The sequence below is a fragment of the Coturnix japonica genome, chromosome 1, assembly GCF_054131305.1.
Source record: "Coturnix japonica strain WE chromosome 1, WE-NBRP24, whole genome shotgun sequence".
NCBI lineage: Eukaryota > Metazoa > Chordata > Aves > Galliformes > Phasianidae > Coturnix > Coturnix japonica.
The window spans coordinates 14,289,086-14,315,144 of record NC_140663.1 but is presented as its reverse complement, the minus strand read 5'-3'; positions in this window follow the sequence as shown (position 1 = coordinate 14,315,144).

Here is a 26,059-nt window from a genome sequence, read left to right as displayed (position 1 = left end):
GCCTGTCTCAAAACCTACCTGACTTTTATCTGTAAGCAGTGGTGCTAAAATGATCTGGCCATCCTTTGATCTTAAGCACAATGGGACTTTGAAAAGCAGCAGACTGTCCATTCTAGCCTCAGAAATCTCTTCTCTGATCACAGTGTTTCTGTCTGAACATCCCCACTTTCATGCTGCACTTGCAAACAAAGGTCTTGCCTTCTCTCCTTGCCTCTTCACATCTTTCGCAACCTATTTCTCAACAAAACTTTGTTCTTTCCAGAATGGTTGCTAAGAAAAATTTGCAATTTTCCCTCATTTGCTCTTTTTGCTTCTTTCTTTCTCTCTTTTGATTATGATGACACACTGAGCTCCAGACTCCACTCACAGTACTGCATCCCTCCCTCCTGCTCTGCTCAGGCCACCCCTCCCCAGCTTGCTGCATTTCCTGACTTTATGCTATTTGGCTTATAATCTCAATTATCATGACAGTTCTGTTCAGCAAAAAATAAAAAAAATAAAAAAATAAAAAAAACACTTTTTCATTTGATCCACTCACTTCGCTCTTTGTACCACCCCTTATTTTTTCCCTTCTATAAAAGCCATTGTTAAGCCCTTTTTCTCCAAGATGTATGACATTTTATTCAAAAATCTCTACTTTTTTTGCCTTTTCTTGGGAACTCTTTTATCAGTGCTGGTTTCTTTTGTCAACTCCCACTGCATTTTCGATCTCCCTCTCCCTCAGTATGCTCCCCGAATGTTTTATTTTTCTTGACTCTATTCTCTTCATTTCCATCAGGTTCCAGTGTTGCAAACAGTACAGTTGTTGACATCATTCCTACTTTTGGACAAACTACAAATTTTGCCTTCTGAACAGTATTATATTGAAATTTGTTTCATGCTTGTTGTTCCGATTCATAAATGTCATGATGTTTAGCTCTGAAGAAACAAGCAATCCTGCAAGTAGCTACAGTCACCCTCCACTAATCTTTGGACACAGTTTATGGTTTTCCCCTTTTAAAAAATGCCCGTGCTGTGATCATTACTAATATATGCATGATATTTATTCTCCAGACCAAAGATTCAGCATCTTTCAGACCCATAACTTATTTTTGGTACCACTGTCAGGAAGCATTTAGAGTTCAGCTTTGCAGGATGCTACGCATAATGCCACACCAGAGCACTTAAACTTCAACTTACCGTTTAGCATGTGTGCATTCCAGTCCAACCATAACAGAGATTTAAATTTAAGTGTGAAATTAAACTCTTAAGTGGACCAGGGTTCATGGGTTCAGTCTTTCATGGAGCAGAGCCTTACATACATTTCTGTGAAACCAAAGAGTGGATTGCTGTGCCCTGAATTGATGACATTTAATTTCAGCAAAAGACAAAATAACACTGGCAGAAATATTCACCTGCCAATTAGCAGTTCAAAAAGCATCTGTCTATAGATGTATCGAGGCACCCTACCTGCCTTATACTGAATAATTTCCCCATGATGTTCAACTGCCAAACCAGAGATTAAGCCAGACTTTCCAAACTAATGATTCTCATATATTCTAGATTGCTTCTCAATAGAATGGCATGTTTCTTGTAACATATGAGAAAATAAAGGCTAAAACATCACCTTGCAAATGAATAGAGTCCAGGCATTTATAAAACCTCATACTAAAATATGTAATGCTTATGAAAAACATACCAGAGAAACTGGAATAAAAAGGGAAGAAGAAGGATATTACAAGGATGTAGAAAGGCCCAGTGCAAGGATTAAATTTACTAATGTGAATATCTGAGCAATTTCAAAGTGATCTTGCCATATATACTAGGTGGTTACAATAATTTTATCAGGAAATAAAGTAATTATGTATTACCTCCTATAAAGCGGCCTCATTTCCGCAGGTGATTAAGATCTCTTGAACATCAACTTTTTGATGTACAAACTTGACAAGGAGTGACTGAGTTTCAGGAAGTTATCTCTAAGCCAGGCTTCCTTGCACATTTATCTAATCTACTTGTATTTGCTATCTAGAATTTTTCTGCAAATTTCATGAGATTTTTGCATTTTTACTCTGGGTCAAGATATTAGTTTAAGCTTTCTAAAGTCTGTCTCCTTACTAAAAATGCAAAATAGAAAAAAGAACCATATGAATTTTAAAATCACTTATTTTCTCTGCATTTTAAATAATCCACTCTCGTACAAAGAATTACCAAAAGCTAAATCTAATCTTCAGAAATGTGCTCTCCGTTTTGCAGCACTTCCAAAACAGCAAAGCAACTGAAGATTGAGTTTGAATAATACATTTAAAGAAAATAATGTATTCTTTAAAACGACAGTTTAAGTGAAGCTTTTGGCTAGTGTCATTTTTAATCCTTTATAGATTTCTAAAAGGAATGGAAAGTAAAGTCTGGAAATAAGTATTGCAGGTTTAAAGAATTAAGGCGTAGATAGACCAAGGGACTAGACAGAAACACCTGAGTTAAAACAGCCCTGACAGCCATGCAGGTTTCCCACCGACCCTGGAGTTACTGAAGCTACCTTACACTTCCATCAGTAAAATATCTCAAACACTTGAGGGTTTGTACATATAAAGCCTGACTTGAACATCTGACCTCAGGAAAATTAAGAGCATGGAAAGACCCACATATTCAGTACTGCAAGAGTCTGCGATGATTCTCTTCAAAGTCAGATCCTAAGCGGCAGAAAGAGTGGAGGTGGTTAAGGCCCCTTTGCATCATCCTATGACCTATGCGCTTTTTCAAAGATTTCTTAAGATTGTATGAAGTGCTTTGGCACAGAGCTCACAGATGGGTTAGGAAGCCTAAAAGTCTCTAAATATGGCTGCAGTAAAGCTTTCAGGTTTAGAGCTAACCATATGCTAAGAAACTGGCGTGCCCAGGGCCTGCAACAGTCTTTTGGAAAGAGCTGTGGTTGTGCAGTCAGACAGCAACAGTGGCCCTTCCTGCCCACTCAGTAGCACAGACTGGGGGGGGAGCTGAAGAAGGTTGTTAGAAAATGCTTCAAGCAAAACTAAACAGAGAAAATAATTATCAGGAGGAAAAGGGAACACTTAAATGCAACCTGAAGAGGTTATTATGCCTTATTTAGTGTTGGCTTCGGTTTCAGTGATAATACCTGTTTGCGTAATGGCAGACACAGAAAAGAACAGTGCATACTTTAATACATAAAGCAAGAGGTGAGACACCTTTGGAGACACACACTGGAGAAGAAGAGCAAAGCTTCAGTGGAAATCACTTCCTTGCTCCATTTCCCTAATGCCGTCATGAAAGCTTTTCCCAGCAGCTTCAGTCAACAGCCTACCCTCACTGGTGGAGAGATAAGGACTAGTTTGGGTGAAGAGTACTTGGTCCAGCCCTGGGCACTCTCCCTTGTCCTCGCCTCCAGTTGGTTGCCAGATCTTGCAGCAGTCCTGCTGGCATCTTCACAGGTCAGCCACCCTTGCAGCCTCCACAATGGGCTGCTGCTGACATTCCTCCATGGCCACATGTACCTTGCTTGACACCCAATTTCAGCAATAAAAATGGGGACAGAACTGTTCACATCTGAGAGCAGCTTAAGAAATATTTTGCCATGTAGCTTTGAAAATAAAACATGGCTGGGTATCTTCTGGAAGGAGCAAAGCTTTGGGTTTTGAAACATATTTAATGTGTTTACACCATCACCTCTGTAAGTCCAGGAATGAAGGAAGCCATACTCAGTCCTGGACTGGGCACTGTGGTGCCTCCAGTAACAGGGCTTAGACACACAGTCCACCCCACAGACGGCCCTGAGCTTGTGGTTGCCCCTCAGCCAGCATGGACCTCCTGGTCCCTTCAGTAGCCAGCTGTCAGACCCTTGACTGTCCATCACCAAGGCCAGACCAGGGGCTGTTTCTCAGACGGTTATTAGGACTCACCTTCTCCCTTGGGCCCATGTGTTTTTTCGTGTATGGATAGAGATGAGTTTTATTCCTGTAATTTAAAAACCTGAGTCAGTATCTGCACATTGAGCTGAAATTTCCACAGTATTGGTAGATGCTTAAATTTTACTGGTATCCATGTAATCATTAAAGATATGTACCTTTCAGGAATGTTTTCATATTTCTGCCCTGCAGAACAACCATAACTTGACTCAGGCTGAGATTTATCAGAAAAGATTAAGGAGAAAATCGTGCTGTTACTGCAGCTGTTACCTTATGTCTGTGCTTTCTTCTATACCTTCCAAGTAAAGAGCTCACCTTGCAGAGCATCTTAAAAATTGGGGGATGAGATAAATAAGTGTTCTCTACACCAAGTTTTAGATCTGAGATATTTTCAGCCAACTACTTTATTTCCATTTAGCAGTCGTATTCAGATAAAAGAGCATAGATTACTAATGGACAACAATAAGTCATTTTTTGTTTTAATTGTTCCTACCAAGCTCCTGTTGGAAATACCAGAGATTAACTGTACTACAAGCAGGTTTTTTTTTACAGCTTACTTTGTGCTAATCAAAACACTTGTGCAAACTGTTAATCAAATTAATTCAGAAGTTGCTGCTTAGTGTCTGGTGGTTGTTCAAGCCCATTGCTGCAAGGCCAGAATCTACTTGCAGGCTCTAATCATTCTTTCCAGTCTGAAATTTACATGACAGAAGAATAATAATGTTCATGTATCGATAGCAGAAGTTCTGTGTCATCAACTGCTATGTATGTGTTCATGCTGGCATATGTTATTGTGCTTAACTAACTGCATATTCAAATTGAATCAGTAAAAGCATTACCAGAATTATCGGGAAAACATTTTTGGAGCAAAATTCCACTCTGAAATACAACATTTCCTATTGCAGCTCTCCATTACTGAAGTCAATGGGGCTTACCATGACACCTGTAAAGTTTGCAACAATAATTCTGGCAAATGCAGAAGGATCAGGGTGAGGGAGAAGGATCTGTCCTTTTGACATTACACGCTCCTTTTTCTTCTCTCTGTGTAGATGAAAATTCTGAGTTTGTTTCCAGTTCTCTTGTATTAAGCTTATGTAGTAAAGTGGGCCTTTTAATTACAGAAACACAAATATAAAAAACAATTTGAAATACAAAGTGATTCTTTCTGCCAACAGGAATTGAAGATAATTACAAACAGAGCACAGTATAAGTTCTAAAAGATACGATGAGAGAAAGAGATTTTCAGATCCACAAGTGCCAATTACTCAGGACTCTTCCATGTCCACTGAGCACAATCAGTGCCTGTGTGAAAATCCCCTTGTTAAGGTATTTCAGCATCTCTCATTAGGAGGTTATAATCTATTTTGCGAAGTGAAGAACTAGAACAGTGCTAACAGTATCACACATGTGACAGTTGACATCTGTGGTTCTGTGAAAGTCTGATGGCTAAAACACCCACCTTGGCTGTTGCCTGGTTAGCAGCGTAGGAATTATGGCTGTAGATAAATTGTAATTCATTGTTATGTTTCCTCTCCCGTGGGCTTTGCTGTGTTCAGAAGCAGATGACAGTATTTAAAAAACAGAGTGTGTGTTGGAGTCCTGTATTACACCTCTGCCTTTGGTGGATGAAGGAGCAGACCATGGGAAGCAATGCTTAAAAAAGCACTCTGGTAGGGAGACAAACTGTGGGTGCTACTGAGTGGGAAGCGATGTGTGGTTCAGCAGAGCAGGGATACATTAAATTACAAGAGTTAGTGCAGGCTAAGGAATGAAAAACATGCAGAAGCACATTCTGCAGTTATGAATCACTTTTCTACCACAATGATCATTTTTATTAGCTACAGTACTAATTGAATTTCTCTGCAGTTACTTCAGTTCATCTCATTATTAGCAGAAAATAGATTAAATTGTGAATCAGAGCCTGTGGTGATCTCATGGAGGTAGGTTCATAATGAAGGACTCAAAGCACTCGATTCTGCAGCTCTCCGGAGCTGTAGAGAAGATTTGCTGGGCTCTCACTAGAGATCTTCAACGAATCTGCCAGATGAGCACTTACATGACACAGGAAAACTGGAAAAGGTGGGAAGAAATTCAGTGTATAGGAACCAGTGATGGTTCTCATTCTGCCACGAGTATTTTAGAGCCTTCATAGGTGTGTGCTCATGGATCAAAGCAAGAGAATTGCCCCAGCCCCTCATCTGCCTTTCATGACTTAAAGCCATGATAGATGGTTGCTTCCTGTACCTGCAGGTCTCAGCAGCAGAGCTCTGTGCAAACCAGATGTGACCCCATGAAGATGGCTCTGGCTCCAAGCTTGGCCCTGGGCTGCCAGCATCCATTTCTCTTTTTCATGTAGTACAGGAGAGTAGCTGGAAAAGAATTCTGAGCAAAACTGTTTCTGAATTATGGTGGGGGGTTTTTCACATGAAAGCCATTCTGGCAGATATGCCTGCTGCCATGTCACACAGTGAATTGTTCGGTTTGTAAACTGATCAGTCTGCAAATAACAACAAACCAATTACATCCAAACTATGCAGTAAAGGCCTGGACTCCTTGTTGTTGTTGTTGTTGTTCTTTCTACTGTAAAATATTTTGTATGCATTTGTGTATATTCAATTCCCTTCCAATTAAAAAGGGTTAGCAAGAAGGTTTTCATTTATCATTAAATGACTTTGGAGATAGAAAGTAGGAGAATAGTCTCTATAGGTGAAACAGCCAAAACTGGTTGAACCAAATTTATTCAAAAGAGCAAAAAAAAAAAAAAAAGACTGTGTGCTCACCTATAAGCCTTTCATTTCTACCTGCATTTTTCTTCCTGCAGAGCTGAAAGCTCTGCGTTTTGTTGTAAGTTATGTTTGAAGATCTCAGACTCACAACAGACCTTACTTCCTTCAGTCTGTGAAATTTCACCTAGTGTCCATTTGTATGGAGCTATAAACTGTATGTGGCTGAAACACTCCCTTCCAGATAAATATTATGAGCTGAACCACTCAGCACTTCCTTTGATAATGTGTTGTGAGAGATAATCACTGCCAACATTGAAGCTGTGAGCTCTGTTTTCTGTCTGAACTTGCCTAGCATTAGTTCAGGGCACTGGTTGTTCACAGACCTTCCTGTGCTTAAGGAGCTCTTGGGTACAAGATATATTTTTCCTGAGAGGCACTTAGACACTGCCATCTCTCTGTCCTTTTTGATGAAGCTAATCATAATGATGTCTTGAAACTCAATATTGTTAGGCATGATCTCCAGCTGCTAATCACATCTGAAGCTCTTTCAAGCAGCTGTTTTAATTTTTCCCCTTGCTGTTTATTCAGAGTTTTCTCTAGGACTATTTGTATGTATCTGATGAATTTACAGAGAAGAACAAACACACAAACAAAAAACCCACACCTTCTTATCTTCAATTTTGCTATCTTAAAGAAGCAGAGCTCCTGTCTTCTACGACATTTTCCTCATTCCTCCATCCTGTTGAACTTTTCCTGCTCCTAATCAACGCTGAAATCCCCTTTCTTGAACAGGAGTGACAAAAGTACTCTCTCATTTTAATCATCATTTTTTCCCTCATTACAATGATTTTTCTTCTGAATCCCTCATAAATCTTTAGATGCTTTTTTTTCAGAAGCTGTTATTGTGCCTCTGGATCATATATACATATATTTATTATATATATAAATGGAAAAAATAAGAAAAGATATCCCCTTTCAGGTATTCCCCCTGTCTTTGGCAGTAAATAAGTTCTGAAATATTCAAGCAATGCCTTTTTCAGCCATTCCCTGGTTGTCCATATCTGCTACCTGCTATCTAGTGATAACCAGCACTTCAAGCAGCTGCCTGTGCCAGTGTGCTCTGCTGGCATTGCAGACGAATGTGCTTGAGAAGCAGTGGGACAGAGCAGGGCTCTGCAGAGACTTCAAGAACTCTGTTTCATTTGTCAGTTACAGATAAATAGGAACATATTCTCACCTCCAACAGTATACCCAATAGCCATATTTATTCCCTCTTTCAGAAATCATAAACTAATTCTTTCTGCTTAGCTCTGGTTATTCAGGAAAGAAAGACAGATCATTTTCTCAAGGACTGAAAACCTGTAAGTTGTGTCAGACACCCAAAGATCTGAGCCTCATGCACAGACACAAAGAAGATTCTTTCTCTGTGATCAGCAATAGCAGGTGGTAGAGAAAAAGATTGAAAAATACATGGGAAGTTTACCCGTTGCAACAGCTTTTTTTCCAGCCCTCTGCATTTGAAGGCAGTCAACTTGTTATTCAGGGAATTAGGGCTGTGGTTGTGGCTGCTGGATAGCCAAGGTCATTTTGAAATGTGCGTGTCACCAATCGGGGCACGCTCAAGCATCGGTTGTACAAAGTTGAGATCATTTATTGTGACTTTCCAGAGTGCACACATTAAGGAATTAGTTTGGCTTTTGTCCTCCCTGCATTTAACTGACTGGTAGCTACATACGCAAACAATAAGAGCATCAGCCATTAAAACAAATGCTGAGAAACACTGCATTTAATTGGAGTAAAAGAGAAGGTCTTGTCAAAGAAAGGGAAGCGACAAAAAGATCCAATTTTACTATTTCTGATGACTCCACTCTCCCAAACAAAGAGAATTACATATAATAAATTCATTTTTCAAGTGAATACATCTCTAAGTATTAACAGTAAACTAACATATCCTAAAGGAATGTCAGAGGAAAACATCTGATTAGAGAATGGGAAGAGGACATTTTAATACAACTCAGTGTCTCAGTCTCCTGTTGTCAAAGGATGCCTAAAATGTTATGCTTAGCAAGTGAAAGGGCATTCTCCTGAACATGTATTTTTAAATATCCTATAAAATGACTTTGAAAAAGCCCCTGCTGTGTAACATCTAAAGTTGGTGCAAAACCAGCTGCTAAGATCAATACACACACTCAGAACCATGCAACACTGATAGCCCATTAAAGCAATTCCAGAATCAATGGACTATTTAAGAGTTCTAATGTAACTCCAGTGAGACCAAGAAAGTGAGTCTGTATCATATGTCATATTTCTGAAATATCTTTGTAGAAGTATTTTCAATGTCTGTGTAATTCTGAGGAAAGTAAGTATAGATCTGGTAACTGATAAGTAGTGATCTTCTTTGTGCTGGCCCTCACCATGCCCCTGACACAGCAACAAAACCCAAAATGAAGTGCCTTAATATTGCTGTTCTGCTAGAACCCAAAATCTAAACCAATCGTGCCAAGCACTAGCACAGGAAGGTATCTCACCACCAGTTCTCAAAGTCGTTGTTCTTCTGTTATACTGGTCTGAGACACATCGGAGCTGCAGAAAGCATTGCTCATAGCAGCCTCTTCATCTGCTGCCAATTATTTAAACTCCCATAGAGTGAACTATAGTGGAAATTCCTCAGAGGTCACTTCCAACTTAACAAAGGCAAGTAAACACTCCCCTCTTCATGCCCAGGACACAGAGCAGAAGCCATGGCAACAATACTGATAGGAAATTCCTTCTCTACATGGAAATGTGTGACCAGCAACTGTTATGTCCCAAAATGAGAAAGGGCATGAAGAAACTGGAATTACGTTGTTGGGATCACCCACCTTCATCATCCAGTCTCAGGTAGCGATTAGATGTCAGCTTACTATTCTACAGCAGGAGCAGTAGAAGTCCTTGGGATGTTCATCTACTTCTTCCTTCACAGTGTGGTTTAGTGCAGACCTCAGCTGTGCATGAATCTGCTGGGAACATACTTAAAACTGGACCAGTGAGACAGTCCATGTTTTTTTGGGAAAAAAAACTGCTGCAAGATGCCACTTCTACACAAATTGAGATATCAGCAGTATATTGGTGGAACTTTTGTTCATATGCAGGAAAATCAGGATCTTTAGTCATGAGAAATAGTTGCTACACAACTCTGACATGGTGTGGTATTTGCATACAGAAATTAGAAATAGAAACAATTTAGGAAACTGTAGAAAAAAATGGTAGACACAGCTTGCAACAGTTACTTCAGGCTTTTTAACTCAAGAAACCAACAGTAAAGCAGGTGGGTGAAAGGAAAAAGCACTTGTGTTCCATATCCCTATTCCAATCAATATCTGAAGGTGCAGTATTGCACACTGCATGCCAAGAGGGAGACAAGCTCCCTCTTTTTTTAGTCCTTTATCTTATTTTCCTGCTTTCATCTCTCTCTGATGCCAGTCACTTCTGCCTGCTCCTTGCCTTCTGCCAGCTTTGTTATGAGATGTTTTTAATTCACTAATCCAGCAGCTTATCACTTCTGGGGGGCTGGGATCCATCTTTTGGGTAAGTTTGCATTGGAATACATGGGGGTCTAGAGGGTGTTATATTGAGCACACAGTGCAGGAAATTTCAAATTGTTTTCAATAGGATATGATGCTGCCATCAGTAGTCATTCAACTTAGTACTGATTGTGCTCAAATTCTTTGGCTTTTAATTTCAAGAATCTCAGTTATCTACTACCTGGCAATAATTAGAGTTGCTTCTGAAAACAGGCCTCTTTCGCCTGGCTGCTGGTATTAAATATTAGCGTATTAGTAAGACCTGGCACAAGCTATTCTTTTAAGAATGTTTTTAATAAAACATATCCATGTGTAATTATAAATCAAATCGCTTTATAATTAAAAGACATACTTGGCCTTTTTTATCCTGTGAAGTTTTGCGTGAAATTGGAGCCTTGCTGTGTTGTTTTTTTGTTTTTTGTTTTAGGTAATTGAACCTTTTCACAAATGACTTCTTCATTCCTCTTAATTAAAATGTATAACAGCTTTTAATTTAAAGAGAAGAAATTCATCAAAACAAGTAACAACCTGAATTGTCACTGAATTGTTGCATCTATGTTTCTTTGTCACCTACCTAGAGATCTGGAAAGTAATGCAGAGGTGAGGATGACATTTCACTCTTCTTCAGCATTGTCACTACAGATTCCCATCAGCCCTCTGCACAGCACTCTCATCCAGAAAAGCAGAAGCGCAGATTTCTTGGAGTACTAATGCAGTTTGCATCTCTCTGACAGCATTCTTCTATTAAACTATTGTTTTTCCTGCTCCTCACCAGTAGTATTGTATTAATACATACTTGCCTTTTCCAGATCCCTAAGAATTGTCTACAAAAAGCATTTTTACTCAAATGGAATGATACATAATCCCCTTCCCCGGACAATGGGTTATCTTTATCACTCCTATCACAGTATTAATTTCACAGCAAACTCATTTTTATTCTGTTGTACCCTCCAGCCTTCTCATATTATATCTGCATCACAGCACAATGTAGAGAGCCTATGACAAAACATGAATTAGGTGTGTGGTTTTTTTGTGGTTGCAGGAAAAATCGTGCCTTGTAAGCTGCAGAAATTGGATGATCCTATTGGGACACCCTCATTGCCACTGCAGGATTTGAAGTGGCAGGTGTTTAGCTGTGATGCAGATTCATCCTCTCATGCTTGCACTGCCTAACAGCGTGAAGGCAAATCCAAAGCTTCCAAAAGCCTGTAAAACTCTGATAATCCTGCTAAGATTTACTGCAACTGTTCAAGAAAGAGATACGAGTGAGTCCTGAGATTAGATAAAAAAGAACCCCCTTTTCTTTTTCTTTTCTTTTTTTTTTTAAGATAAGCAACTTCAGTCTGAAGGAAGAAAGTCGGTAATTCACCATAAGTACTACCCAAGGAGAAACTAATTCCTTTCGAATGCAGGGTCAAGTTTTATGTAAAGACATCGTGACCTGTAACCACTTTTGGCTATGAATAAACATGTGTGCTTCGAGAAACCACGGAGTGAAGATAAAATATAGTCACAAACACATGCAGTCAAACTCTCTTGGAGGTCTGTGGAAAAGCTGCCATTGATTTTGACAGAATTTGGATAATTTCTGTAATTCTGCCATTCAACACAGGTGCTTTTATTCAGGACATTTAGATTCTCTCAGTGTAAGAACAAATGCAGCCTACATTATCATCAGCAGAAACCAGAAAAGCACAGTACTTCTGAAAATTAACCTAGCAAATCTTTTAGAAAGATGTGTTACCTCCAAATGAATCCTCATCAACTGGTGATGAACATCAGTTTAAGTGCTAGCTCAAATGGGAAAAAGGTTTTCAGCACAGCTGGAAAAAGCAGGCAGAGGTTTTGTGAAGCTGGAAGTTACTGTTTTGTCCTTCCATGAGTGGCACTTTGTTTAACATATGAATTCTGGGGTGCTCACTGATGACTGCCAATGCTGACCAGCAGAAATGCTTCCTAAAGTGGAGGGAATAAAAATAGATAATTCCAGTTGGTGCATTAACAAAAGAGCTCACTATTACAGGGATTTCTATAGCTACCAACATGAAGTCACAAATAGCTCTTTCTCAGACACATCAGCTATAAAACTGAATTTATTTCACAGCCCTGAGATCAACGGGCTAAGTTCCTCCTGGTGCATGACAAACAGGATCATAAAAACATTTAAATCAGAGAATGATAGAATCGTTTGAATTGGAAGGGGCCATTAAAGGTCATCTAGTCCAATTCCCCTTCAATGTACAGGGACACCCACAGTTAGATCAGGGTGCTCAGAGCCCCATCCAAATGTCTCTGAGGACGGGGCATCCACTGCCTCTCTGGGCAATGTGTTCCAGTGCCTTACCAGCTTTATTGTGAAAAATATATTCCTTATATCTAATCTAAATCTCTCCTCATTTATTTTGAAGCTGTTTCCCCTTGTCCTGTCAGAGCAGACCCTGCTAAAGAGTCTGTCCTTTCTTATATCCTTCCTTTAGATATTGACAGGCCATTCTCAGATCTCCCCCTGAGTCTGATCGTCTCTAGGCTGAACAGCCCCAGCTCTCAGCCTGTCTTCTTAGTAGAGGTGTTCCATCCCTTGGATCATTTTTGTGCCCCTCCCCTGGACACACTCCAACAGGTCTGTGTCTCTCCTGCCCTGAGGACTCCCCACCTGGATGCAGTAGTCCAGGTGAGGTCTCACAGCACAGAGCAGAGGAGTAGGATCCCCTCCCTCACGCTACTGGCCATGCTGCTTTTGATGCAGCCCAGGGTACAGTTGGCCTTCTGGGCTGTGAGGGCACATTGCTGGCTCATGTCCAGTTGCCATTCACCAGTACCCCAAGTCCTTTTCAGTAAAGCTATGTTCTGTCCCTGGGGAGCCAGAGTCCCTGAGCCAAGCTGCCTGAGTGCCAGGTCCTACTTAGAACACTTAGATCACCTCAGCTCTGTGTAATCTTGATTCAGAGTGGCACTGGCCTCCTTCATTCCTTCATCATTCCCACTTTCTCACAGCCTGTATGCACTTTTCCTGGTCCACTGAAGGACCCTTCTTTCTCTTGGATCTCTACACTTCACTCGTGGGAATAATTGTGGAAGTTCACATTGGAGGAGGAGAAATCTACTCTCCTTTCCTGAAGGTCACTGCCCCAAAATGATGGAACCCAAAAGTTTTGCAAGTTATTCTGAAATTTGGATGGGAAAAGCCAACAGCAAATCTCTACCAAATTCAAGCAAAGCAACTCCACTGTCTGTAGGAAGAGTTGGATAGAAATGAAGGGAAACGAAGCATGCCTCACACGTGGCTGCTCTGTCAGCATGGTCCAGCTGAGAAGATGCCAGGCACTAGCAGGCCTTCTGTTGAGGGCACTCATTCACCATCATGTCCTCCATTTGTACTCTAGGAAAGAGATGGAGATTTAGGGAGTCATGTTTTCTTTGTCAACCTACCTTCACGTGTTACTGCAATTTAGAACTCTTCTTGACTTATTGTTTCTTAACTCAAGAGGAAATACTTCTACCTACTTTACACAAAATCATTACCTGTTACAATCAATGGTAAAGCACATTAAGGCTCTCAGCTGGCCACTGTTACCAGAAAATGCCATGCGAGGCTTAGTCTTAACAAAGTGTTCGCTCATCATAAGTGCTTCCCCAAGGATGTTACATAAAGGCAGGAATAAACATTTTCACATGTAAATATCAAGCTCTACATATACATCCAGCTTGTTAATCCTGTTCAGTAGGATGTCACAGCCAACACTGATACATCCTGTTTATTACTGACCATCAGCTTAGATCATAGAATCATAGAATCATGGAATGGTCTGTGTTGAAAAGGACCATAATGATCATCAAGTTTCAACCTCCCTGCCTGGCAGAGTCAGCAACCCAGAATCATAGAATCATTTGAATTAGAAGGGACCATTGAAGGCCATCTAGTCCAACTCCCCTGCAATGAACAGGGACACCTAAGCCAGATCAGGGTGCTCAGAGCCCCACCCAGCCTGACTTTCAGTGGCTCCAAGGATGAGGCTTCCACCACATCTCCAGTCAACCGCAGTCTCTGAGATTACCATTAATTTCAGGATCCTTAGATATCACTTTTCTCTTCTACAAACTTGACTTTGAAGACAATTGTGCAGAACATTTGCAGATAACTGGGAATATTTTGCTCTGAAAGCCACATGCTTTTATATTGCTGGACTTAAACAGAGCAATATTTCAGTGGCACATTTCTAACTTTTTTGCTGGAGGTTTTTGTTGAAGTTCTGAACAAAGTTTTTCAAAATACCACAGAATTATAGCAGGGTGGCAGTTACATTTCTTGAGCTGTGAAGGTAGACACTGAAAGGTCTCCCTTTCTAGGAAGCACCTCTCAAACTCTGCACAGATATAAATTATGCAGCTAATTCAAGGCATGGAGGACAGCAAATCTGTAGCTAAGCTGTCTGAAATAATAAGAGCGGAAAGACTTTCAATCAATCAGCCTCAGTGGGAAATTACAGCATTTGGTTTTCACAAATTACAGAAATACCTGCATTATTACCTACTGAATAAAAATTATTTACAGTCTATTTAGGAGAAGTAATGTGCCCTAATTCAAGAAACTTAGAAGAGCTGGAGGGCTACTTTTTAAATAGCTCTGTTGTCTGAATGTCTTTACTTCAGAGCATAAGACACAGAAGCAAATGCGGTCTGTTTCCAGAGCCTGAAACCTACAAAGTGGCAGTGCTGACATATAAAATAGTGAATAATACAATGAAAGTAGTCTGTTCTTCTTCCACTATGAGTTTGGAGATGTCAGTGACAGTACTCTTCAGTATAATAACATTGTGTATTATTAAAAACAAGATCTCAACAGCTGCTTAATGTTAATGTAAGACCCCTGAACATATTCTAAGAGGCTCCACGTCAGTCCAACATAGGCACTGCAGTTCTCACTTACCATATAATTACCATCTTCTGCTCTGCTTTGAGAGTTTATTTGCTTTTTTATCAGACAATCATTGATCTCTCTAAAAAAATATATATTAAAAAATGGAATATTCAGAAATAACTCTGCAAAACTGCCTACCGTTCATCTCTTCATATTTGTATTTGAAGAAAAATAAAACTACTTTGAAGTTATCTGATTTTCTGTCCTTTTCTTAGAGTCTCTGCATTCACAACTCGTCTTTACTTTTCCTTGAGCAGAACCCCACTGCTCCTGTTTCTCAAGAGCAAGAACTACAGGCAGCAGCTGTGAGTAGATTCATGAAGAGCCCCACACAGGATCTGAGCTTAAATTCAGGCTGTTCACACGCTGTGTGCTAGCATATGTTATAAGCAACTATAAATTGTGTACAGATGTGTGCTGGAATTCCAGTGTAGCCGAGCTAACAACATTGAATAACATCTCTTATGCTTTGTAATTATACATAATGAATGTGCTGTCATATAATAGAGTCCGTGGATTTATCCACTGGCTTTGGCAGTGAGGAGTAAGAATTACCATGTAAATTTTTAAACAAGATTTATAATATGGGATATGCAAACCAAAGAGAGGAGGCTGATTTCTGGAGGCTTAAATAAACAGACAAGACAGGACTTGAGAAAGATTTGATTAGAGCAGGATTTGAAAATTGAGAGACAAAAACATTTCAATATAAGCAAAACAAGAAAGTATGTAAACATTGTCCAAGTTTAAAAAGCAAGGTGCCAATAAATGGTAAACAGAGGAAAGCACAGCAAATGAGATGATGGTAGGACCAGAGAGAACAAGGACAAGGCTGTAAAGAACCTCCAGGAAGAGCTTGTTGAGGAGTGATGGGAGTCCTTCAGGTGCCTTCCCAGGGCTTGTAAACAGCCTCTGCATAGGTGATGATTTTCATTCCCACCAAGATGAGTGTGTTACTTTCCATACACCAGAGTTTGAAGACTAAATGCCAGGAACAACTACTGTCTTTGTTCCCTCTGAGCCCTCCTGTTGGGCTGTAATCTGCATTGCCCTTATAGCATCTGTCTCCTTTCCATGGGTCCAACAGAGTGGGCACACCAGAATTTCTTCCCTTCTGATCAGTGGCAAACAGCAAGCAGATAAAGGCAGCCTGCTTACAGCAAATAACACTTTTCTTCAAGCTGTGTGAACAAAGCAGCAGAGGAAAAAGCAAGGAAAAGGCCTGAAAGCACTCAAAAAAAGAGAGGGTAGGTTAGCTAACAACTCACAGGAGATCAGGATTCAGTGGCCTCTCCCACTCAGAGCCTGAGCCTCAGCATGTGGTTTAAGCTAATTTACAACAGGGTTGCTATGATCTCACTGTCCTGCCCATTTCCAGCTTTTTATGTCCTTCTCCTTTGTGACTTTAGAGCAGGCACTCATTTGATTGCATAGTGAAATGGTTCAGGGAGCTGAAAAAACTAAAAGTTTACCATTAAGTACAATAATTAGCTTTCAGCCAGGTCAGTTCCCTGAACAAGATCTGTGTGAAACCCAGAGATACCAGGGCTAATGCAAGAGAGGGGATGGAAATGTGCAGCCTTGGACCCCGGGGAAAGCACAGGTTGCTGTAACCTAGTCCTAGATTGCCTTGGGCTGCCATGGAAGCACATCCTGATGCCTCCCAGCAGGCAACACAGGCTGTTTTGCAACCCTGTAGATACACATCTTCCCCTTCTGGGTAACACAGAATTTTTTATAAACTAAGATGTTCTGTGTTTCCTCTCCCCCGGGTTGTCAACCTGGTTGAAAGAAGACTCACAGACTTAATGAGATTCTATCCGATAGATAATACTAGCAAATCATTACTGAACAGCATCAGCTCTGACAGTCATTACTTTTGAGATTCATCCTGCATTTGAGGGAGATCCACTACATCAAAGCTGAGAAAATATATTAATGATAGAAAATATATATATATTACAGTTTGATTATATCTTGAATTTTGATATTCAGTATATCTTTTGGTATAGATCTTATGCTTGTATTACATATTCCAGTGCATTTCTCCATGCATATAGTCTTTGCATCATTTGGCAGAGAACATGAAAATAATATGATCAGATTTTCCAGACTGTGCTATTAAAGTGTCTATTAACAGAAAAGACATACTGTTAAATCACTTCATATTAAATCAGCAACATTCTTAACCCTGAAGCATGGCTTCTTATTATTTATTGACTCTGCTCTTGACTCATTGGACTCCTCATATCTCATGAGGCTGATTAGCTACATATCTGATGGTTATGTTTTCTCCTCTCTCAACATTCCTTTGCTTAATCTGTGCAGGTCATTTTACTTAACCCACTTTCTCCAAATATGTGATACTCGTTGGTACCGTCAGAGCCTACCTTTCAGTGTTGCTATAGATTAACACTGGCCAGTCTCCAGGCTTTCTCTGCCACAAACAAAAAGCTGAATACTCCCATTCCTTATCTGGGAGGGACAGCTGCAGCTGTTCTTCCTAGTTCAATTTGAACTGTATATTTCTGAAAGATTAAGTGCTATATACAAAATTCAAAGTGAATCTTTTGAAAAAATATCAGTGGAAAACATTTTAAAGCACAGAAGAGCTAACACTAAGAAGGGCTGTGGCTCAGAATCCCAGGTAACATTAGCTTGTCTGCCTACAGACTGTGCCTGTCTGTGAGCAGCATAGCTTTCTGCTTCTTTATTGTCCTACTGCCTTTTCTTTGCATTGGATGCCATATTATTTCCCCGAGACTTTTCATAATGCAGGTCAGATTTGACCACGTTGTAGTGATGTGTCCTCATTTTCTGGAAGAACCGATCTGAATTACATGACATGATGCCATATAATGGTTTTGAGACATTGCAGACCCTGCTACTACTTAAACAGTTTCTAGGCCAGGTTAAAGTGCAGCAGAGCTATAGGACATAGTGACACGTTTTGACAGGAGGAAATTTTCTAAAGGACAGTCTTTCATCTGAGTGCTTCAAACTTTGCCTTAACAGGGTCATTTCGTGGGGCAGCAGAGGAGCTCAGCAGCAATGTGCAGGCATTCAAAGGCTCATTCAGGCAAGGAACTCAGGAGCCCAGCATCACCCTTGCCAGGGTTAGGGATCCCACATATCAGTGCAGCCTGGCAGTCTCCTGGCAGGTGAAGCAATGACAGGCCAAAGAGTCTGCCACCAGCTTCCAGACTATAGTAGCTGTTATCGAGTACACAGTAAAATAAAAAGATAGTGCACCACATGTGGAGAGTGATCCTAGCCAGAACAAAAATATTCTTCTTATCAGATATTGTTTTTGGCCCTGGACATTTTATTATTTTTTAGAGAAAAACAGTATTAGAGGAGCACTACTGCAGAAGCTCTGTGTTGCTACACCAAAGCACAACTGACTTACACGTTGTTAGGACTTCAACACTTACCACGCTCCAATGCATTCCCAACCAGCATTCCCTACTTAACAGATAAGGAATTAGTTTGGTGATTAAATAACTTCCATCAAATGCTTTCCTCTTTCAGTTAGCCTGGTCGTCCTTTTGTTGTTTTATTGACCTCCATTTTCCAGGCCATTGCATTTCCAAACAGCCGTCTTCAGAAGTATTATCCCATTATGGAAACAATTAGTTTGCAGATTTTAACGTATCTGGAGCCTTACTGCTATTTGTTTGCCTTTCTTCATTTGTCAGCATGTTTCAGGTGGTTTTGCTTGTCTTCTCTGCTGGTTTAACTGATTGCTCTGGTGTAGGAGAAGCACCACTGTAGCTGCTGAGAGTGATGCCCAAAGACTGGGCCATGGCATGCTGACATGGGGTAACACAGCTCCACAGCACCCCTGATTTTAGAGGCCAAGAGGAAACATCTGAACAAATGAGTTTGAACTGGACAAGTTGCTGTATTTGCTGCAGTGGAGCTTCTAGGGGCCACTCATGTCTCTGCATGGCCTTGGGCAGGGCCTTCCTACTGGGGGTCTTGTATAAGAACAAGGTAGAGGCATGATCCAGCTTTTCTCCTTTGTCACACCACTGGCCAGTATGGCACAGTAGCCAAGAAAGCACAGACATTTTAGATGGGATTCTTCCCAACACACGTACTCTTTTTATCTCCTTCCCTTTCAGTATTGATCCAAGTTTCAGACACGAAATCTGGCCCTGTGGTGTTATTCAAGGAGAACAGCTGAAGGATTCAGATAGTCACTCTCTGAATGAGCTTGCAGAAGCTAAGTAGCTAGATTAGGAACATACAGGTGGGAAAGTGATAAACCCCATGATCAGAGGCATTTACAAAGTGCTATGAGACTCTGCTTTGTGCTGTTTGTTGCTGAAGGCTGGGATTTTCAAATCCCAGTCTTTGTTGTTTTCCCAGCTTTGTTTGCTGAAGGCAAAGTGATTGTCAAATACCTCACACAGAAGACCATAATTCTGGCTGGGACATCCAATAATATACATCTTAAATGAGACGCAGTACTACTATGCAGAATTATGTCTTACTGCTGCTATTATTTCACTGATTTTACCATATGGTGGATGTTTTCAGTACTGTGTTTTCCCGCACAGAGTTTCAGCCCATATGCCAAAGCATAACATGCAGTACACTAAAGGCCACATTTTGCCGGCTTTGCTCCCCTGCAGCTGTGTCTTGCAAGGTCTGTCCAACCTCCAAAAAGGTTGAGAAAAAGCATGCCAGGTTTCCCTGCTTCTGAAAATGGCATCATCACAGGTTAAGCAAATTTCTTCTGACTGACCCTGATGCTGAACGAAAGCAAGTCATTTCTGAAGGCTGGCTTATAACATGACTCTTCCTGTGTGGCATAAGGCTTTGGACTATGTTTATTTTTACCATCCTTATGTTATAGCTAGAGTCTTCATTGCTGAAATCTTCTTTGGCGTACTCATGAATAAAGCCTTACTGCTCAGGAGCCGATTGCTGGCAGCGCAGCTTCTGGCTCTGCGCAATTGTAGGATAGATGCGCCCTCCCGTGTACGGGCTCCGAAGTGTTTCTGCAGCCACCGCATTCTGAGATCTGAGACACCTCTCTACAAATCTGGAGACCTATTTTTACACCAGCTTTTTCTTTTTCCACACAGCAGCTCTGCCAAATCTCTCTTTCAATCACACAGAAGCTACTGATATATATTTTTTTAATTTGGAAGAAAGGTAGACGCTTAGGTTAGCAAAATGTACAGCAATATAAATAGCGGTGCTGGCTTCCCCCACCTGGCTTTTCTGCTTATGCAGTGAGCCTGAGTCAAAAGAAACAAATGAGTACATTCCCCAGGAGCTTTTGCTGTTTCCATAGATGGTCTGATAAGATTTTGTACAGCTACCTTTCTGAAAAGAAGTAAATTCCTGCCAAACAGAGCAGGGTAAAGAAAGAAATATTTCAAATAACAGTCATTTTGCATAGGGTTCTTTGAAGATGTGCAGAACAAGATGCACATATACAATTTCAGCAAACCACTACGGTTTCTCTGGTACCGCTGAGAAATCTTTTGTTTTTTATACACTTTGACTTCAACACCATAATCCCTGCATGAATTCAGTGCAGAACACTGAATCAAAACAGTGCCCATCAGTATCTGTGTCTAACTGTATAAATTACTGCATTTTTCAGGAGTCTGTGTTTTTTCCTGAAGCATCGGAGCATGTCAGTGAAACCTTAAGATGCAGGCATCACAGAGCTATAACAGAGGAGACTCCAATCGACCAAGACGGGGTCTCTCATAGACAAGAAAAGCCCCTGGCCATAATTCTAGTCCAAATGACAGAATAGCAGTGCCAGTCATATTTTCCCATTTAAGTGGGGTGGCATGGGATAGGGAGATATTCCTTTTCTCCATTTCCATGCAGCAGGCCGGTCTGTCTCAGCTCCTGGCACACTGCTTTCCCAGAGTGACCCAAGCAGGATGTGGGTTAGAGGCTGTCAGTTCTTTCTTTTTGTGTCTTCATGGTCCCTGGAAGCAACCTGAAGAGATCAGCTGAGTGTAGCTAGCAGCAAATTTTTGGGTGACAACTTTTCTGTCTCAAATTATCCTTTGCCTTCCTTCATTTTATTTTATTTTTATATTTCTATCCAAAGTGACACACATTATGCCAGTACCTTTATTTGGTTTGGAGATATATTGGATTTCTTTCCTCTGAATAATTATCCAGTCCAATTCACTGGTGTCTTTTCTCTCTCTCTTCCTTTCAGGTTATTTCTCTTCATCTTCTACAGTAGGTTGGGAAATTCCAGATGTATTTTGTTTCCATTGATCTATTTTGCCTAGTCACCATAAATTGCAATCTACTTCCTCTGCTGCATTTATTCCATCAGTAGTCTTAACTGGCAGTTTCTTTAGCAGTCCTTGCTCACGGAAGAGATTTTCTTAGCTTTAAGCTACTTCATTTCTCTAGAGAGGAAATTAATTTGCACTTTAAACACAAGCAACACTTAGCCTCCATTCAGAAACTGGCAGAACTTATGCTGTGGGCTGCCTCAGATCTATCAGTATTTTTTATTTTATCTCAATTTGTTTTCTTCCTTTAATAAGAAAGAATCTCATTACTGGACCTGATTTCAGATCCTGGAATTACATGTCCTTTCACTCAGGCCAAGCGAGAAAGAAACCTACCAATTATTTTTGAAGTTAAAATCACTTGCTTTTCATTGCGCTGATGCAGTATCACTTCCTCATTCAGCAGCTCCTGTTAGTGTGGGGAAAAAGAAGTAAAAAGCTTATAAAGAAGACTCTATAAAAGTGGAGATTGAAGTTTGAGCTATTACTAAACACTCAAATATATTTACTGAGTACAATAAAAAGCTACTACATAATACGAAAGTCTGGGAAGACGCTTTTATAGTTCTAACCCTTAAGGTCCAAAATGGGATTTCATAAAAATTCCAGAAGTATGTATAAATGTTTCCAAGGGGCCTTTTTGCAGTGAGCTTAAAACATAGCTGGCAGTATTTATCAACAGATTGCCTATCACATGTATTCTTATACTAAATGGGCCTCCAGATCCCAAAACAAAGCTGTCTGAAATCAAACTTATATTTATTGTAGCTGTATCAATGCATTCTGTATTAATGCAGTCCACCTAGATGTCTTAGATGAGTTCCATAAAACATCAGCAATTACAGGACCTGTTCCTTTTTCTCCAACAATTTCTGGAATCTCGAGAGTTTGGTTGAAAACTGGTGCTGGCTTGTCTGTCAGAAAGGATCTATGTGAAAAGCTTAGAGAAGTTTAGTGAACTGAAAACAATTATTTAGACTGCATTGTCAGAATATTCCCAGTCAATAAAAATTGATGCAGTTGCCTTTAGATCTTCTTGATAATTTCAAACTGCTGTCTTAGAGAAACTTTCTGCATTGTGTCTACCTAATGACAGGATGCAGTCCAAAAGGCCAGCAGTATCCTGGGCTGCATCACAAGAGAGGTGGCCAGCAGGGAGTGGGAGGTGATTGTCCCATTCTGCTCTGTCAGCATGAGGCCCCATCTGCAGCACTGCATCCAGGCCTGGGTCCCCCCAGCACAGGAAGGATGTGGAGCTCTTGGAGCAGGTCCAGAGGAGGGCCACTAAGATGATCAGAGGGCTGGAGCACCTCTCCTATGAGGAAAGGTTGAGAAAACTGGGCTTGTTTAGCATGAAGAGAATGCTCTGGGGAGACCTCATTGCGGCCTTCCAGTACTTGAGGGAAGCTTACACATCGGAGGAGAGCAACTTCTTACATGGTCTGATAGTGACAGGACAAGGGTAACGGGTAATGGGTAATACCCAAAAGGGTATGGGTGAATAATATGAACGCAATTTCATGCTAACTTGTGGTTTGAGAATCTGGTCGGCTAAGCAGGTTGTCCCTTGAGCATTTCTTAGGTCCTGACTCCCAGCTGAAAGTTCCCAAAACCATTTGGCAGTGTCTTCCAAGACTTCCAGAAATGCACAGCCCCACCTGTGTAGAAGGTTCTTTCTCTTCCTTGCTGACTTAAACAGATTTAATACACTTTGGATGTTACTTTGGCAAACCCTCCCTTTACTATTACTTTTGGACAGACAATGGGAAATTGTGCCCTATAAATTTTTCTTGGCAGCCTATAATATTTATTTACATAACAAGTGGTAGGAAGAAAATCCCAGCGCGAAGATCCCATTTGAAAATGAAGTAATTTGTCAACATTTATTTTTTCACTCATTTCAATTTGCATTCAAGGATACTAAGCTTTTTCTCTGGCTGTGCTACAGGGCTATAGTTTATTCACAGCAGGAAAGATAGCAAATATAAACAGCAAGCTAATGGGCTGAGCCGCTATCTAGCTGCAGCTAAAGCATAGCTAAGTAAGGTTGGCGTTACAGTACAGTGCCTGCACCAAACAAGCCAATATGTGTCCTTCAGATTATAGCTTATTTCGTTCATGCTTGTTATAAAATTTGAACTTCAAGTATGCATTTTTAAAAGGCATTTGACAGAATTTATGTCTGCTTCTTTCCAAGGTTTGTACAGAAATGTTTCAAATTAATTGAAATGGATTAAACTGGCTTTGAAATATCAAAATGGCAACACTGATATCTAAATATGGGCTCACCCCCAGACTCCTATAGTGCCAGTGGGCAGGCAGAGAAACCTTGAAGGTACCACATTCACTGGGCACAGTTCAGAACTCTGCTGGGGCGCACAGAGAAAGACAATGGGAAGGACCCGTTTCTCCCCAATGACTGCAAAACCAGAGTGCAATAAACTCAGATGTAGAGGTCTGCATTTCTGACACAGAAACTGGAAAAAATAGCAACTTGCATATATATGACACGACAAAGTGGTTACTCAACCAGTGCTCTCATCCTCAGACATCCCAAGGATGGGCCATCCTTTTGTACTCACTGTTTTCTTTGCGCAGTGCTTACTGGATTTGTGTATCCTTTGCTGGCTATTGTTTTAATGTAGAATTAATCTGCCAGCATGTTCTGTCTTACTTTTACTTTATTTTTCCATAAAGAATAGGAGTTTTCACAAACAGATGTCCTTGATGGGGAAAGATGGACTTTGTTCTTCCTACTCTTTCCTGGACAATGAAAGAATTATAGTCAGCATGATGCGAATTGCTCCTGCTATTACACCACAGAGAATGACTGCACACCTTCACCTATTGGCTGGCCCTCTCCCTTGCAACATTCATATAAGGTTTCTAGAGCAGCCTCCATGCTCAGAACGTAATGACTGCTTTGTCTGAACACAAGGATGTCTGCTGCCCCCTGCCTTGATGACAGAAAGGGACACAAATGCACTCATTTTCAAACTCAAAGAAAATTTTCCACAGGTACAACAATGACAAAATATCTGGGAAATAAAAACAGAACATGAAAACCTTTTCTTTACTGATAAGCCAACTTGTTTAAATCCTGCATACAAAAGCTGAATTACTTATTTCCGTGTGGTCACATTTTTTTGTACAACTGCAACCAATCCTCACAGTTGTCTAAGGATACTTTTGCACATTGATCATGCAGGTATGGGATTACATGTTTTTCCCAGGCTACATATCCTATTATTAACTGAAGTCTAAAAGTGCTTCTACAAGGACTGCTTAGAGACGGTGTTATTGACTTTATTTTTTAGACCAAAAATGATGAAAAGTTGTCAAGCTGCCTTAGTTGCCAAAAGGACATTTTATGAGTGAGATATCCGGCTAACGATTGATAAGTCTGGGCATCTTGTTACTTAGTGTGAGCTGTCATGACAGCTACGTATGCTGTATTTTTGATGCTGTTAAAAGAGAGAGGAGAATTAATCAAATGGACTGTAGCAGGCACTGTTCACTGGAAATCTCTGTTCCTTCTGCAGGAAGATGAAAATGAATAACCCGAATGTCAAAATGCTCTAACAGTCAGGATCCTCAACCTAATGATGAAGTTGTTCAGATACTTCAAGAAGTACATTGTTTGTCTCCATCCTTTCTACAAAGCAGAAATTAAAGGGCATACGGAATTATACCTGGCTGATAACAAAGGCAGACTTCCAGTAAACATTTTGGCACTTTCTGGCATATGCTTCTGGGCAATTCTGCACTAGGAACTAAGGACTTTCTGCATAGTAACTCTGACTCCTAAGCTTGTTTCTGGACTGTAAGCATGCAAAGATCTCCATACATAATGGTAACAATTAGAGACTTTAATTTTCTCTGTTGAGGAAGTTTGTCCACAAGCAGAAACCCAGAAGTCCAGTTCAAGCCACTGTGTTTACTGATAGTGCACATCAGTTCTCATCTAGAAGACTGCAGGAAACTCCTTTGGCTGAAGGAATTGAAGTTTCGGAGCACTCTGAGGCACTCCCCATAGCATCAAATTTCTATGACTCTTATTAGTTCTGGCCCCTTGCCGTGACTCATTTGTGGGGTACATGCAAAAGACTTTGAAGGTTAAAAGGTTCTTTGACATAGTGCCATAGCAATTGAATTAGTTACTCCAGTGCTGCCTCAGCTATGCTGAGCTTGAAAAATCAGATGGGATGCAAGGTTTTAGTTTTAACTTACAAAATCAGTAACCATCTGTAATTGTGTTGCTCAGGAAATTCACTCTCAATCATGCAGAGAGCAGAAGCACTGGAGCAGGAGTTTCTCCCCGTGGCCTGGCATCACCACACACAAATGCTGGACTGCAGAGCTTTTCTACCTCCTCTCTGCTTTTCCCATCTCCAAAGATTTTAAAGCACTACAAAGCACTTCCCTCCCCTCACCTCTATTCTGTTTGCAAGGAGGGAGGGAGTTGAAACAGAGACCAGATTTCTGGATAGCCCTTGCTGTTGCAATTCACTTCAGGGATGCCTGTCCATATGTAAGACAGATATTAAGAGCTGCTTTTGTTCAAGAACGTGAACAAATAGTATTCAGCTGTGTCCTAGCACGCTCCTTGTGAGACCTCAGGACCTTTACTCCATCCGTCATGATCTCTTCTGCTTTAGGAATTCCT